We start from the raw sequence: 16,336 nt of genomic DNA, 5'->3' as shown, positions 1-16,336 counted from the left end.
TTTCTGGAGCAGAGGGGGACTCTGCAGTCTGATTTCCTCCCAGGGCAGGATAATCTTTGACAGTGTTCTCAATGGGTAGTGCCCAGGCCTTTGCTACGAGAACCTTCCTCAGATGAGCTTTCCTCATCCTATTTTATATACACTTAAGTCACACCCACCAATAGCTTTACCCTCTCCCTTTATATTAGACAAATATTTGCTGCTTTTCAATTATAGGCTGAACTGCTGCCACAGTGTTCCCCAAATGTGTGATGACCTGAACACATAAGAAATTCATCACGTAATTGTTCAAGGCTCCTATACAGAGTGCAGCTCTTCTCACTAAGTGCTTAAGAGACCCACCCTGGGCTTCTTACTATCTGTGTGTCTGCGAACCCTTAGGGACACTCTCAGGGAGAGTGGGGAAGGACACAGATTTTTATGGGTCACATCTGGGAAGTATATGCACACATCTACTTACATTTTGGAAAGAATCTAGTTGCATGGCTCTACTTAACTGCAAAGGATTTTGGGAAATGTGCTCTAGCTATGTGCCAAGGAAGAAGTGGAGGATGGATTTTGGTAGGTAGCTTGCAGATGGCTGCATGACATAATTTTATTATTTGCCACTACCATTCAGAGATGTAGTTTGATTTCTATAAATTTTGTGTAATTTCCTGGATATATTGTTAGATTTCACTACAGTAAAGGATAGTAGGGTGTGAAGTTCAGGCTTAGGGCAAGGACTGAGAGAGGTAAGAGAGTAGACACATCCAAGGACAACATCATGGCGGGCGATAGATTTGGAGAACTGGAGGCAACAGATAGCGCAAGCTAAAGGTAACTGGGAGAGAGAGGCCAGTGTGAAGGCTAATCTGTTGAATCATAAAAGGGGCAGAAGACTGAGATGGGAAGAAATAAGAGTACAATTCATCTGGCTATGGGAAGGCCTTTAAAAAGGCTATTTGAGAGGACGCAGGATGTGAGACAGACACACACATACATAATGGGCTACCGTATTCTGGTGCACTTCTCAAATGTTGTGGCTGCAGTAGGACCAAAACTAGGAGCTAAGAACATATCCCGGGTCTCCTCTGGGTGGCAGGAACTGAATTACTTGAGCCATTAATGCTGCCTCTTAGGGTCTGCATTGGCAGGAAGCTGGTGTCAGGAGTGGGAGTCAGGAGTCAAATCTGGATATTCCAATGTGTGATGTGGATGTCTTAACCACCAGGATAAACACAAGCTGAGAAGGACTTTCTAAACACTACCTTCTTCCAGGAAGTTTCCAAATAGTGAAGATAATAGGGAGCTTCTGGTGCTGGTGCTGTGTTGCAGTGGGTTAAGCCACCTACAACTTCAGCATCCCATATTGGAGTGATGGTTTGAGTCCCAGCTACTCTGCTTTCAATCCAGCTCCCTGTATTAATGTACCTGGGAAAGCAGTGGATGATGGCCCAAGTAACCATCATCACTGGTCCCCTGTAACCCACATGGGAGACCCAGCTGGAGTTCCTGGCTTTTGTTTTCAGCCTGGCCCAGCCCTGGCTTGTGGCCATTTTGGGGAGTTAACCAGCAGATGGAAGATCTCTGTCTCTGTCTCTCTCTCTTTCTCTCCACCTCTCTCTCCCCCTGTCCTTTAAATAAATAAATAAATCTTAAAAAAAAAAAGGTTACTCTGCAGCCGTGTGTTTAGAACAAACCAGCCAGTGAAAAGCTGCTGATTGAGATCCCATTATGTAGACCCCTGCTAGATCTATGCTAGACACGCTGCTGATTCAAATCTGTTCTTAAAGAACTTAGAACCAACTGGTCAAACATGACTCGAGCATGAAGTAACAGCACAGGAGGAAAAAGGAGTACAAAATATGTGTCGTCAACTCTGAGAGCTGAAGGAATTCTCACGGCCGATCACTTGAGAGCCAAGGCTCCCTAGAAGAGGGAGAAATGAAAAGATGTGGATTACAAAGGAAGCTAAGACAGGTGGGCCAGGCCAGGCAAGACAGTCCAGAATTGAAGAGCAGGATGCCAGAATGCAGGGACAGTCAAGGGGGTGAGGCAGGCGTGGAGCCTCACTGTGGGTAACGCTGAGAGTCAGGTAGAGGCGTTGTCGTGTGGTCTGGTAAAGAACTGACTACAGAGTCTCTCCTTAATCCTTACAGGGATGTTTTGCAATTTTATCTGCTTGAAAGCATCTAGTCCTTAACCTGATAGATGCTCAATAACCATTTAATCTCTCCAAAGAAGGAGCCATAAATTGGCAGTGGTGTGTGGAGAATATTCCATTTGTTCATTCTTCAAACTTTAGTTGGGTGATTTTACATGTCACATCCTGTGCTAGATTCAGAGGAACCGAAAATAATAAAGTCACGATATTTACTTAGGGTTAGACACCATGCATAGGATCTTTCCATTTCCTGGTAACCAAGAGATGCATGATTCCTTTATCTGTTTTGTGTCTCCACCTTTTATTTTTAAAGAAAATTTATTTGGACTGGTGCCATGGCGCAGTAGGTTAATCCTCTGCCTGCGGCACTGGCAGCCTAGTCCCGGCTGCTCCTCTTCCAGTCCAGCTCTCTGCTGTGGCCTGGGAAAGCAGCAGAAAATGGCCCAAGTCCTTGGGCTCCTGCACCCATGTGGGATACCGGGAAGAAGTGCTTGGCTTCTGGCTTCAGAGTGGCACAGCTCCAGCCATTGTGGCCATTTGGGGGTGAACCACAGATGGAAGACCTTTCTCTCTGTCTCTCACTGTCTGTAACTCTACCTCCCAAATAATTAAATTAAATTAAATATTTTTAAAAAGATTTATTTATTGAAAGAGTTACAGAGAGAGTGCAAAGGAAAGACAGGGGGGCGGGGGGGGAGAGAAAGAGAAAGAGATCTTCCAACCACTGGTTCACTCTCTAGATGGCCACAACAGCTAGCGCTGGGCCAAGCTGAAGCCAGGCACTTCATCCTGGTCTCCCACATGGGTGGCATGGACCCAAGAACCTGGTCATCTTTTGCTGCTTTTCGCAGGCCATAGGCAGGGAGCTGGATCAGAAGTGGAGCAGCCAGGACATGAGCCTCTGCATTACAGATGATGGCTTTACCTGCTAAGCCATGACACCAGCCCCTGTGTCTCCACCTTGGCCTCTTCCAGGGCAAGGCTGTCTATCTACCTAGTTCTGACCTCAGAGAAAACCTTCTGCGTTTCACATAGAGAACAGAATTCCTGCTCATTTCCTCATATTTATTAGGCCAGATCTGGCGTCTAGTGCTGGGATGCTATTCTTAACATGTTTTTTTTTTTTTTTTTAATTTTTTTTGAAAGAGAGTGAGAGAGAGAGAGAGAAAAAATCATCTCATTTATTGGTTCACTCCCCAAATCCCCACAAATAGATGGGGCTTGGCCAAGCCAAAGTTAGGAACCCAGAACTTGTCCAGGTCTCCCATACAGGTGGCCCAAACCAAAATACTTGAGCCATCACCTGCTGTGTTCAAGGGAGGGTATTTGCAGGAAGGTGGAATCAGAAGCAGATCTGGGGCTGGAACCCAGGCACTCAGATACGAGATTCAGGAATCTTAAGTGACATCTTAATTGCTATGCCAAATGCCCACCCTGGAGCACTAAATTTCTGAAAACAAAACAAGAAATATAAGATTTCACAGTCTGCTGGTGTGTTTGGGAGTGGCATCTGAGATACATTACAGAAAAGCATTTCAAAAATTGAGAATGCATACACAAGCACCAGATAGCCCCTGTACTGACTGCCAAGGGTGTTGGGTTCTCTGGTCCTTGGAGCAGGGCCTCTCCGGGCTGAGCTCTCGTGATTATGTGTGTACAGAAGGTCCTGGCTTTGGATTCCTTTGCCTATTGACTGTGTACAAGGAGCTGAGTTTGGCAGCCACAGTGGCTATTTTCGAGCATATTTATGTGGGTTAGCTGGTAGCTAGTTTGTTTACGGGGAGTGCGGTCTGCACAGGGGGTTGGGAGTTAGGCTTTCAAAATCGTATCCCTGCTCAGCTTCCAATGTGCTATGTGGGCTCAGAAAACCTGCTGAGCTTCTCTTGTCACCTGGGTCTTGGCTGTCAGCTCAGCGTCACGCTGGTTTGTCTAAGAGTTGCTTTGTGAGGTTATAGTACCTTAGCCGATTTTTAAATCCTGATGTAAGGACGTAAGGAGCATGGAGGTCAATGTTGCATCCTAACAAGAAGTGAAATGCTAAGTGCAGGGAGTAGAAGGGTGGTGCCAGGGGCAGGGAGAGGGAAGAGGTGGGGAGTAGGTCAAAGGTGCACATTGGCAGTGATGGAGAGTGGTAAGTGTAGAGATCACACACCATGACAACGACAACTACAACAGATGCACCTTGGTTTATGGTAGGGTAACACCTATAAGTGGAAAACCTCATGTGTAAAAAGCTGCATCTATTCATGAATTCACTGAAGGTTATCCCTTAGTAACGCAGTGCAAGGTAGAGTAGCATCATTTACCTGTGGGCACTTGGCTGACTGGGGGCTGTGCTCACTGCTGTAGGCCAGTATCGCTGGAGACTATCTTGCCATGTATTGCTAGCCTGGGAAAATACCAAAGCTCAAAATTCAAAGGACAATTTCTATGTAATGTATATCACTTTGGCACCACTGTAAAGATGAAATATTTTAAGCTGAATTGTCACAAGTTAGGGACTATCAGTCATGCTGTATACTGAAAATTTGCTGAGAGTAGATTTTAGGTGCTCTTACCACACAGACACAAAGGCCACCATGCAGGCTAGCATTATGTCGTAGCAGGTAAAGCCATGGCCTGAGACACCAGCATCCCATATGAGCGCTGATTTCTGTCCTGGCTGCTCCACTTGCAATTCAACTCCCTGCTAATAGCCTGGGAAAGGCAGTGGAAGATGGCCCAAGTGCTTGGGGCCCTGCCACCCACGTGGGAGACCTGGATGAAGCTCCTGGCTCTTGGTGCTGAAGTAACAGTAGGGACTCCATTTTAGAGCACTCAAGACCCCATCTTGAGAAAGCACCCCTCACCCCACCACACACCGTGAGACTCTGGTCTGAAACTAGGATCTAAAACATTCAGACAATAGCAGTCTGCTGCATCACACTTGGCAAAGCATAGAAACCCTCTAGCATGATCACTCAAGCTTAAAAACAGATAGGCTGCACCTGGGTTAATGATAAGATTGCAATTTGTCTATGTCCTACATGCAATTTAGGACAATACCTGGATTACTGTCAAGATTATAATTAAAATTGTTAAGGTTATAAGTGGTATTGTTAAGATTATAATTGATATTAGTTTCACATAGGCTTTGGGTTAGCTTGACCTCAGTAACCAGGTATCTACCCCTGATCCTAGCAACCATGTATTCCCCTCCCAATTTTGTGGTTTTTCCCTTTGGGCTTTGGAGTTGAGAGTTCGTTAGGGCATGAGCCTCTCTCCACAGCTGGCAATAAAGGACCATCAGATTTTATCAATGTGTGTGTTTGCACTTGCTCAGGTACAAAAGCTTCAGCCTGGCCCAGCCCTGGCCATTGCTGTCCATCTGGGGATCAGCAGATGGAAGATCTCTCTCTCTCTCCTGTGTGTCTCTCTCCTCCCTCTCTCTGTAACTCTTACTTTCAAATAAATAAGTCAATCTTTAAACAAAAAGAAGGAAGAAGGCCACTATGGGATGATTTGCTAGACTGTCATAATCATTTCTTCATGTGTGTGAATATCAAAATTTGGTGTTGTCTGCCTAAAATATGCCATTTGAAAAAAATCAAAGGAACTGAAAAATCTGCAGTTCTTCTTAGATCTGCCAAAGAAATGAGGTCACAGAGCCTAGACTTCTGGGGCCTTATCGGAGCCCAACCAACTTGAAGAAAGGGAAATACTCAACCCAGACTCCTTTGTCGATCCCCACCCACCTGAGCAGGCAACACTGAGAAGCACTGGTAAAATGCATGGTCCAGATGCACAGTCCCAAAAACAGCAAACCCAATCAGAGGGCTGTAATGCTGCCTTGCAAATAAGTAAATAAATAAATCTTTGAAAAATAGTGGACTGTGAATTTAAAATAATCATAATCAATCTGCCAAGGCATGAGTGGAAAAGGTAGACAGCATGCAAGAACAGATGAGTATTGTGAATAGACAGGAATTCTAGGAATCGAAAAGAATGGCTAGAGATTGAAAAACTGGGTAAAACAAATGAAGCATACGTTTGACGGGCTTAAGGCTGAGGAAAGAACCTCAGTGCCTGAGGAGAGGAGTCTCGATAGAGACTCGGACAACTGAAGAGCAGAGAGAAAAGTGACCAAAGTTAAAAAGGAAGAGAAGACATTGACATTAGGACCTTTTGTTACATGTGTGGGTGTTTTAGCGGCTACCCTGTGGTTGGTGGGAAACTGAAGTCCTTACTGGAAACATGTGTTCTCTATGTGTTTAAAAGTAACACCCGTTTAGGTAGTTTGTTATGTCATAAGAGTGGTTGCATTTTGGGAATGGCATTAAACTTGATGTCTTGGAGAGAATGCTGGAGTCACTGGGTGGTAGGCAGCCATGGGCGGGGGTATCATGAGGAAGGTTGCATAGAAGGGTTAGATTGTTAGATTGTTCCCATTGTCTATCCATTGTTATATGCGTGCATTTTAGTTAATATTGCTGTATATTAAAGATAAATAAGTCCTAATGCCCAAACTATGTTAAAAGTAGAGGTAGTAAGATAATCCCTATATAAAGCCCCTCTTGGTAGTTTTTAGGAAAGGACTATCTTCTGGGAGTGACCCTTGCTAGCCCTCCTCTGGGAGGGAGATGTCACAGTCCCGGACTTAGTCACTGGAATGGTGGAAGGGGAGGTGAAGGGAAGGGTTTGTTACTAGTATCTCCAAATCTGGAAGATGCTTTTAGATTAAACCAGTAGGTGTATAGGGACTTTTTTTGGTAAATACTCATGTTTATTGCAGACAAAGTTCATTCTTTACAACAGCTGTATCTTATAGATGTCTTGGGGTGGCAATGCATGATAAAATGTAGAGTTGGTGAATTAGGCAGTTTGTGTTTTTTTGTTATAATTGACAAAAAAGATGCATCCTGGACCTGGCATCGTTAAACCACCTCTGAGCAGTCAGCATGTATCAGAACGTCCTCACAGGGCCGGCAGCAGAGGGACAGAAGGAAGTACAAAGCAAGAGGTGTCCTATCTACATTTTGATGATAGCCGTTGGTGGATGTGCACTTCTTTTGGCTGTGCTGAAGGTGTACATTAAGTAAGTGAATGCAGACATGCCTTCTTGCTACTATTTTGGTAATACCCATCTGTCGCTCCCCCTCTTCGTGGAGGAACGACACAGGACCCTGCGCTGTTCTTTCGTCTGCTCGGCCCTCCCCGGGTTTGCTGCTGGTTCTTCCCGGGTTGGCTACTGTCCTTTCCACCTCCGTGGAAGGGCGGTTCCCCCTGGCCACATTCCCCACTTCCGCAGGGGAGCGGCACACCGCCGGCCGGCTTTCTCGGGGGCTGCACAGGTGTTCCCCTTAGATGTTCCCCTTAGATGTTCCTGGTGCATGCCGTCTCTCTCCTCCTTTATAGTCCTCCTCCGCCAATCCTAACTCGGCTGCCCACACGCCGAGTATGCTGCTCTCCAATCAGGAGCAAGTCCTACAGTTTATTGGCTGAACTGGAGGCAGCTGCGTAGAAGCTGTTTTCTCCTCTCCCAGCGCCATATTGTGGGAGAGCAGATGCATAGAATAAGTCTTAATTCCAGTAACTCAGTCCAGTCCGGGTTGCTCCCCACACCCATCTGATCCTGAATCCTCTTAGAAACACAGCGCTCAGTATGCACCGCTGCTGTGTGTGTCGCTGTAAGGCAGTGAGGGAATGCAACGTCTTAACTGTAACTCGGCCAAAACTTGTACTGAGAGGCCTGTTGCTATTTTTGTCTTTTACAAAATTTTTGTTCCCAAGAAAATCAATTACATTTTTTCCTAACAGATTGAGTTGATGTAGTATATTTTTGATTAACAAAATACTCATACAGCTTTGGGATTTTGAATTGGTAAATACTCATGAAGTATGAAAACACATGACCCATACATTCCATAGCTCAGTCATGTAAAAGTGGATGCTGTGTGTGCGCAACAATGGCACCCAGAAGGACATGTTGAGCTCAACTGCTTGTGATTGCAGATGACTTGGTTCCTTGCTTCTTGTGTTTTTAAGTTTCCTGTAATGCACTTATTAGCTTTGAGAAAATAAAGGTTATTTTAAACCTCTCGCCCCCCAAAAAGGAAGAGCTTATCCAAGAACTATTGAGTTAATCTCCAAAGGTGTAATTTACACATAATGGCACAATCATGAGGAGAAGGATGACAGATAAGAAGAGAAGGAATATTTGAAGCAATAATGGCTGCAGATTCTCTCAAATTAATGTCAGTCACAAAACTACAGATCTGGGAAGCTCAGAGAATACCAGGGAGAATGAATACCAGAACAACAACAGCAGCAAACAAAAATCCAGCCAGCCATGTCACCCCAACTGTGGAAGATCAAAGGCAAAGAAAAAGAGGAAAGAGCCAGAGGGGAAAAACACCTTACCTACAGAGGAATCAAAAGTAAGAATTCCGAAACCATGCAAGCAAGAAGAGTGGAGAAAAATGCTTGCACTGCTGAGAGAGCAAAAAATCAACCAAGAATGCTGTTCCTTGTGAAATTATCTCCCAAAAATGAAGAAAAAATACTCTCTCAAGCAAACAAAAATTGAGAAAAATTGTTGTCCATGTGCCTGACTTACAAGAAATTTTATTAGGAAGGAGGAAAATAATAGAAACTAGAAACTCAGATCTACATAAAGAAATTCCTATATAATAAATAAATGAAAATAAGATAAAAATTTATTTCTTATTATTAATTGGTATAACAGATACATTTATTCAAAATAATAATGGCAATAAAGCATCATGTGTATACTTATACATATAATTATGATTGCTTATATTTATATGCCCATGTCTACATGATTGGATGTGCTTCTATCAGAGTGAAATGATTAGCAGCAATAGCATAAGGGGTAAAAGGAGGACTTAGGAATATTAGATTTTTAAAAATTTTTTAAAAACTTTATTTGAAAGGCAGAGTTACAGAGAGGCAGAGGCAGAGAGAGAGAGAGAGAGAGAGAGAGAGAGAGAGGTCTTCCATTTGGGCTTACTCTCCAAATGGCTGCAATGGCAGGAATTGGGCCTATCTGAAGCCAGGAGCTGGAAGCTTCCTCCGGGTCTCCCATGCGGGTGCAGGGGTCCAAGGACTTGGGCCATCCTCTACTGCTTTCCCAGGCCATAGCAGAAAGCTGGATTGGAAGAGGAGCAGCCAGGACTTGAACTGGTGCCAATATGGGATGCTGGACTGCAGGCAGTGTCCTTAACCCAGTATGCCACAGCGCCGGCCCCAGGAATATTGTTTTTAAAAGGTACTTGCACCATCTGAGAAATCATAAAGTGTCATTTGAAACTGGACTTGGTTCAGCTGTAAATGCAACTCCAGGAAACCATTAAAAATGAAAAATGCAAAAAAAAAAAGTATAAAAAGCTGACAAAATGGAATCATATAAAGTGCTCAACTAAAATTTGAAAAGTAGAAGAAATATAAACACAATGGAATATTATTCTGCCATTGTAGTTAGACATCAAAACCCTGCTATCAAAAATGGACAAACCAAGTAAGGACATGGTTGAGTTCAACAGCACCACAAATCAACTGGCTATGATTGACATCTATAGACTTCATCTAACAACAGCGAATACACACTCTTCTCCTGCTCACATGCAACATTCATCAAGACAGACCACATTTTGAGCTGTAAAATACTTTAACAAATTTCAAAGAACAGAAATCATATAATAGATAAAGTCATATAATCACATAAATCAGATAATCATATCTGCTCTCAAATCACAGCAGGTTATCAACAACAGGTAGCTGAAAAAATCCTCAAACACTTAGAAATAAAATAATATACTTTATTTATTTATTTGATAGGCAGAGTGGACAGTGAGAGAGAGAGACAGGGAGAAAGGTCTTCCTTTGCCGTTGGTTCACCCTCCAATGGCCGCCGCGGCCGGCGCACCATGCTGATCCGATGGCAGGAGCCAGGTGCTTCTCCTGGTCTCCCATGGGGTGCAGGGCCCAAGTACTTGGGCCATCCTCCACTGCACTCCCGGGCCACAGCAGAGAGCTGGCCTGGAAGAGGGACAACCGGGACAGAATTCGGCGCCCCGACTGGGACTAGAACCCGGTGTGCCGGTGCCGCAAGGTGGAGGATTAGCCTACTGAGCTGCGGCGCCGGCCAGGAACAGGTCCTTTTAAAACTTTGTGTGTGTGTGGGGGGGTGGGGGCTGGCAGGGAATTAGGAGCAGTGAATCCTATTAGGATGGGGGTGGAGCTGACACCGGTAGTTGGGCCGTGTGGCCACCTGGCTTCCAGCATTGGCGATAAAAGTTTGCAGGATACAAACTTAATACACAAAAATCAATCATTGGGACCGGTTCTACGGCATACTGGGTAAAGCCGCTGCCTGCAGGGCTGGCATTCCATACGGGCACTGGTTTGAGTCCTGGCTGCTCCATTTCTGATCCAAATCCCTGTCAATTCACCTCGGAAAGCCATGGAGTATAGCCCAAGGAGACCTGGAAGAATCTACTGGCTCCTGGCTTTGAATCTGCCCAGTTCCAGTTATTGTAGCCATTTGGGGAGTGAACTAGCAGATAGAAGATCTCTCTTTGTCTCTCCCTTTCTCTCTCTGTAACTCTGCCTTTCAAATAAATAAATAATCTTTAAAAAAAGTCAATTGTTTTTCTATTTAGTGATGAACTTGAAGTTAAAAGCACGTTGCCTTTATATTAGCACCCTCCAAAATGAAATACTTAGAGATAAATTTAACAAAATATATACAAGATATGTATGAGGAAAACTACATTCTTTCTAATAAAAGAAATCAAAGAATAACTAAATAAATGGAAAGGTATTCCATTTTCATGGGAAGGAAGGCCCAATATTGCCTAAAAATTTAACTCTTTCTAACTTGATCTATAGATTCAGTACCATCCTAATCAAAATCCTAGCAAGTTACTTTGTGAATATTGATGAATTTCTTCTAAAACATATATGTTGAGGTAAAAGGTCCAAATAGTCAACTCAGTATAGAAGAAGTTGGAGAAATGACATTGCTCAAGAATATTTGCTGTAACGCTGTAGTAAATGAGATATTGTGGTAGTGGCAACAAGAATCAATAAATAATCAGGGCCGATGCTGTGGTGCAGCGGGTTAATGCCCTGGCCTGCAGTGTCAGCATCCACTATGGGTGCCAGTTCTAGTCCCGGCTGTTCTTCTTCCGATCCAGCTCTCTGCTATGGCCTGAAAAGCAGTAGAAGATGGCCCAAGTCCTTGGGTTCCTGCAATTGCGTGGGAGACCGGGAAGAAGCTCCTGGCTCCAGGCTTCAGATTGGCATAGCTCTGGTCACTGTGGCTAATTGGGGAGTGAACCATCAAATGGAAGACCTCTTTCTCTCTCTCCCTCTCTCTCTCTCTCCCTCTCTTTTTCTCTCCCTCTCTCTCTTTGCCTCTCCTCTCTCTGTGTAATTCTGACTTTCAAATAAATAAAATAAATCTTTAAAAAAAATCAACTGAAAAGAATAGAAACCCCAGAAATAGACCCACATAGATATAATCAACTGATCTTCAACAAAAGAGCAAAAGCAATCCAGAGAGAAAAGAGAGTTTTTTCAATAAATGATGCAAGAGCAACTGGACACCTTAGTGCAAAAATATTATTCCAGATACAGACCTTATGCCATTACAAAAATTAACTCAAAATGGATCACAGGGCTGGTGCTATGGCACAGTGGGTTATTCCTACACTTGCAACACTCATATCAGTGTGCTGGTTTGAATTCTGCTACTCCACTTGGAATCCAGCTCCCTACTAATACTCCTGGGAAAGCACCAGATGATGACCCAAGTGCTTGGGCCCCTACCACCCATGTAGGAGACCTGTATGAAGTTCCTGGATTTTGTCAGGTCCAGGCTTGGCTGTTGTGGCAATTTGAGGAGTGAATAAGCAGGTGGAAGATCTCTCTCCATCTCTTCTTGTCTTTTTGCTTTTCAAATAGAATAATCTGCGGGGCATGAGGGTGGCAAAGATGGCGCAGAGAGGAAGTTAGATGGGCAGAGTCCGAGTTGTTTACAAGAAAACTTGACTGGGTACAGGCATCAGGAGAGATGACGTCAGTGCGTGAACAGCGCGTGGACCTTATGGAAACTGAGCGCATGATAGGGTAACCTTTAAAATGATTGGCTGGCTTCTCTTCCCCTTCCCTATAGCTCTGTGGATTTTTGCTTTAAAAGAGGCTTACTGCACAAAAATAAATGAGTTCCTGCCCGACTTGACTCCCCGCAGCGTCTGATTGTCTCCGGGATCAAGGGAGGCTGGGGAACGGGTGAGCGGCGCACTTCCCTTTCCTAGGACCCAGTCCATCCTCATTTGGGTGGACTAAGACCCTGCATAAATAAATAAATATCTTTAATAAAAAGATAAAGGTAGGCTATATTCTTGAAAGACATACTTAATAAGATAGATTTCATTAAAAAGTTTTCTGCTCTGTGAAAGATAATATTAAGAGAATGAGACAACAAGCCACAGACTATAAGAAGATATCCCCCAAAGACACATAGGATAAAGGACTGTTATCTGAAATATGTAAAGAACAACTTAAACTGAACAGTAAGAAAATGAACAGCCCAATTTAAAAAATGGGCCAAGGACCTGAAGAGACACTTGACTGATGAAGACATAGAAATGACAAATAAGAACATTAAACATGTGCAGCATCACATGTCATTAGGGATATATAAATCAAAACAGTGAGATACCATGACACACAATTAGAATGGCCCACATCAAAACCACTGGCAACACCAAATGCTGGTAAAGTGTGGAACAATAAGAATTTTCATTCATCTCTAGCGGAGTGCAAAATGCTACAGTCACTTTGCAAGTTCGGCAGTTTCTTACAAAACTAAACATAGTGTTGTCATATGATCCAATGTCAGTGCTCCTTTGAAAATGTCTGTTTGCACAACAGTGGATGGATGCTTACTGAGCTTTATTCATGATTTCAAAAACCTGGGAGAAACCCTGATGTCCTTCAGTTGGTGAATGGATTCATGAACAATTGTACATTCCAGAGTTAAAGAGAAATGAGCTATCAAGCCAAGGAAAAACACAGAGGAGCCTTAAAGGCACGTTATTAAATGAAAAAAATCAATCTAAAAGTGTCCCAAAATTATGAATCCAGCTATGTGAAATTCTGGGAAGGGCAAAGCTGAAGAGAGAGCAAAAACTCAGTGATGGCCAGCAGTTGTGGGGGAGGGAAGGACGAGGGTAGGGAGAGCGCAGAGGACTCCAGGGCAGTGGAACTGCTGTGTATACTGCACAAGTGGACACGCAGCACTGTACACCTGTCTAAACCCATAAGATGTGCAACACCAAGAGTGAACATTGTGTAGACCACAGACTGTGGGAGACATCGCTATGTCAGTGTAGGCTCACTGACAGTAACAAATGTATGATGGTGGTAGGGAAGGTCCATGCTGGGGTGGGGCTGGATTCACACCTGGGGGCGGTGTTGGTAAGAGGAATCTCTACTTGCTGCTCAATTTTTCTGTGAACTACTCTGAAAAAAAGCCTATTTTAAAAATATACTGGCATAAGTGCTTATAGGGAAGCAAGTAAGCTTGTTCATTCATTTTTCCGTTGAGTTAGTTTTTAATCTTTCCAATAGTGAAGTTTATAGCGAGTGCAGTAATGTTTTTTTCCCTCCTTTGGGGGTGTATTTTAAGTAAGATGATGTGTGCTTTGTAGATTAGTGCAGAGGTATGGTCTTTTTTTAATATAAATATTTATTTTAAATGCACAGTTACAGAGAGGCAGGGAGAGAGAGAGAGAGAGAGAGAGAGAGAGAGAGAGAGGTCTTCCATCCACTGGTTCACTCCCCAATTGACCACAACAGCTGGTGCTGCACTGATCCGAAGCCAGGAGCCAGGAGCTTCTTCCTGGTCTCCCACGCCAGTGCAGGGGCCCAAGGACTTGGGTCATCTTCTACTGCTTTCCCAGGCCATAGCAGAGAGTTGGATCAGCAGTGGAGCAGCTGGGTCTTGAACCGGCATCCATATGGGATGCTGGCACTGCAGGTGAAGGCTTTACCTGCTACGTCACAGTGCCAGCTCCTGAGCGATGGTTCTGTCATTCCTTCCTCTCTTCTGATGGCTGCCATTCCTGCCAGTTTGGGAATTATCCACATTCCAAACACTAAACGTTTCACTTGCATCCTTATTTTTGGTCCGAAAGTCTTCCCATTGATCCTGTTCTTCCAATTAAATCCCTGGTGTTCTCTTCCATGGCAGCTGCGCTGTGGAGGGAAGAAGAGAAGCAGAAGCGTGGAGGGAAGGGATGCGTGACTGCATGAGGCCTCTTCAGCGCCTTGGGCTGCTCTTCAAAGCCAACATGCAGGGCACCTCTCAGGTGCATCGCCAAGCCCTTCACTACCCAGGCCAGAGTCTGCTGCATGTGCCCTCTAGTTCTGCTGCATGCGTTGCAGTGAATACCGGTAAATTAGGTTTTACAAAACAAACAAAACAAAGCAAAACAAAAAAACCCTGTTGATGCATAGTAAGAACATGGAGAGTTCAAGGGCAAGATGACACTTAGGAACAGAACCCTCAGATTCGGTCTCAGGTGCCTTAGGTGACTTCATTTTCTTGTTAGCGTTTCACAGCTACACGAGAGACTTACCCTTACAGGAGGAAGAAGATGCCCCAGTGTTATAAATGGCCAGGCAAGCCCCAGCTAGGATCTTTGGATCAGGCAACGGGGAGTCTGGGTTTACTTTTCTTTTGTTGGAATGACTACTATCAGTTTCAATGCTTTGATTTGTGACAGTCATGAGGTTCTAAAAAGCAGCTGGCTGGCTTTTAGCTGACTTATCTGAGATTTTTAGAGTGTGCCAGTGTTGGTACAGGTGTAAGCAGTTCTGGATTTTCCTAGGGTTGTAAGGGTTTAGAAAAGTTTAAGGGTGACTTATGGATCCTTTTATCTCTTGCAGTATCTAGTTAAGTCCTCAGCAATTTGCTATGAATTTGTACCTATTAAGACATAAGAAAGATTTTAAAAATTAGTATGAAATACCCCTGATAACAAGTGAATCAAATGATATTTACAGAGAAGTTGTCCTAGTTTGCTAAGGCTGCTGTAACAAAGTGCCACAAGTCATGTGGCTTAAGCAACAGAAATCTGCTTTGCAGCTCTGGAGCCTGAAAGTCTGAGATTAAGGTTGTAGCAGAGCTGTATTTTCTCTGAAGGTCCTGGGAAAGGATCTGTCCTGAGCCTTTCTCGTAACTCCTCATGTTTCTTTGGCTTGTGATCGCATAACTCTAATCCTTACCTGGCATTCTTCCTACGTGCCTGACTCTAATTTTCCCTTTTTCGTAAGGACATGAGTCATATTGGATTAGGAACCCATCTTCAGGTGTGACCTCATGTTAACTTACTGCATTTACAACAACTCTGTTTCCAAATAGTTCATATCCAGTGGTCATGGGTATTGGAACGGAATGCATTTCAATAGATAACAGAAGTCAAAAATGAAGAGACTCTCAGTTTGGATCACAAAGCAAAAATCCAACTACCACCTAGAGGCTGCATAGGTGATCTAACCAAAGCAAATCAGAACAGATGAGAATGACATGATGGGCAGAGCAATGGCAGCAAATGCAGCAGGACACGATCTTAATGGCATGAAAGTTAAAAGCTTAAGAAAGTCAAAGAAAGAATCACTCTTGATGGTATTTTAGGAGTACGATTTTTTTATGAAGTCAGATGATCAACTAGAAGTAAGAAGAACCAACAATCACACAGCAAAAACCATGGAAAACAGGGTGATAAGGAAAAGGGAACACTTCAGTAGCAGGACATTTTAATTCAGTTCCCTTAGTCCATACAGGTAAGTATAAACCAAGTATGATGTATAAGGATGTAGAAGACCTAAATAACAATTCCTGAGGCACATCTGGTTGATGTGTGTCAAACTCTCCCCTAAACCTGATGCCATGTCTTCATGTGCTTTGGGAGAGTCTCAGTAGTTGACCACATTTGAAGCCAAAGAAAAGCATCAATAAATTCCCAAATGTACGAATAGTGTAGAAAACATTCAGTTCATAATGACATAAAGCTGTATCTCAATACTTAAGCAAGATAACAAAATAAGCAAAATATTCTAAAGTAGGAAATAAAAACAAACATTTTTAAAGCAACTCTTGGCTCACAAAGGAAATAAAAG

The sequence above is a fragment of the Oryctolagus cuniculus genome, chromosome 4, assembly GCF_964237555.1.
Source record: "Oryctolagus cuniculus chromosome 4, mOryCun1.1, whole genome shotgun sequence".
Lineage (NCBI taxonomy): Eukaryota > Metazoa > Chordata > Mammalia > Lagomorpha > Leporidae > Oryctolagus > Oryctolagus cuniculus.
Note: the sequence above shows the minus strand (reverse complement) of the source record.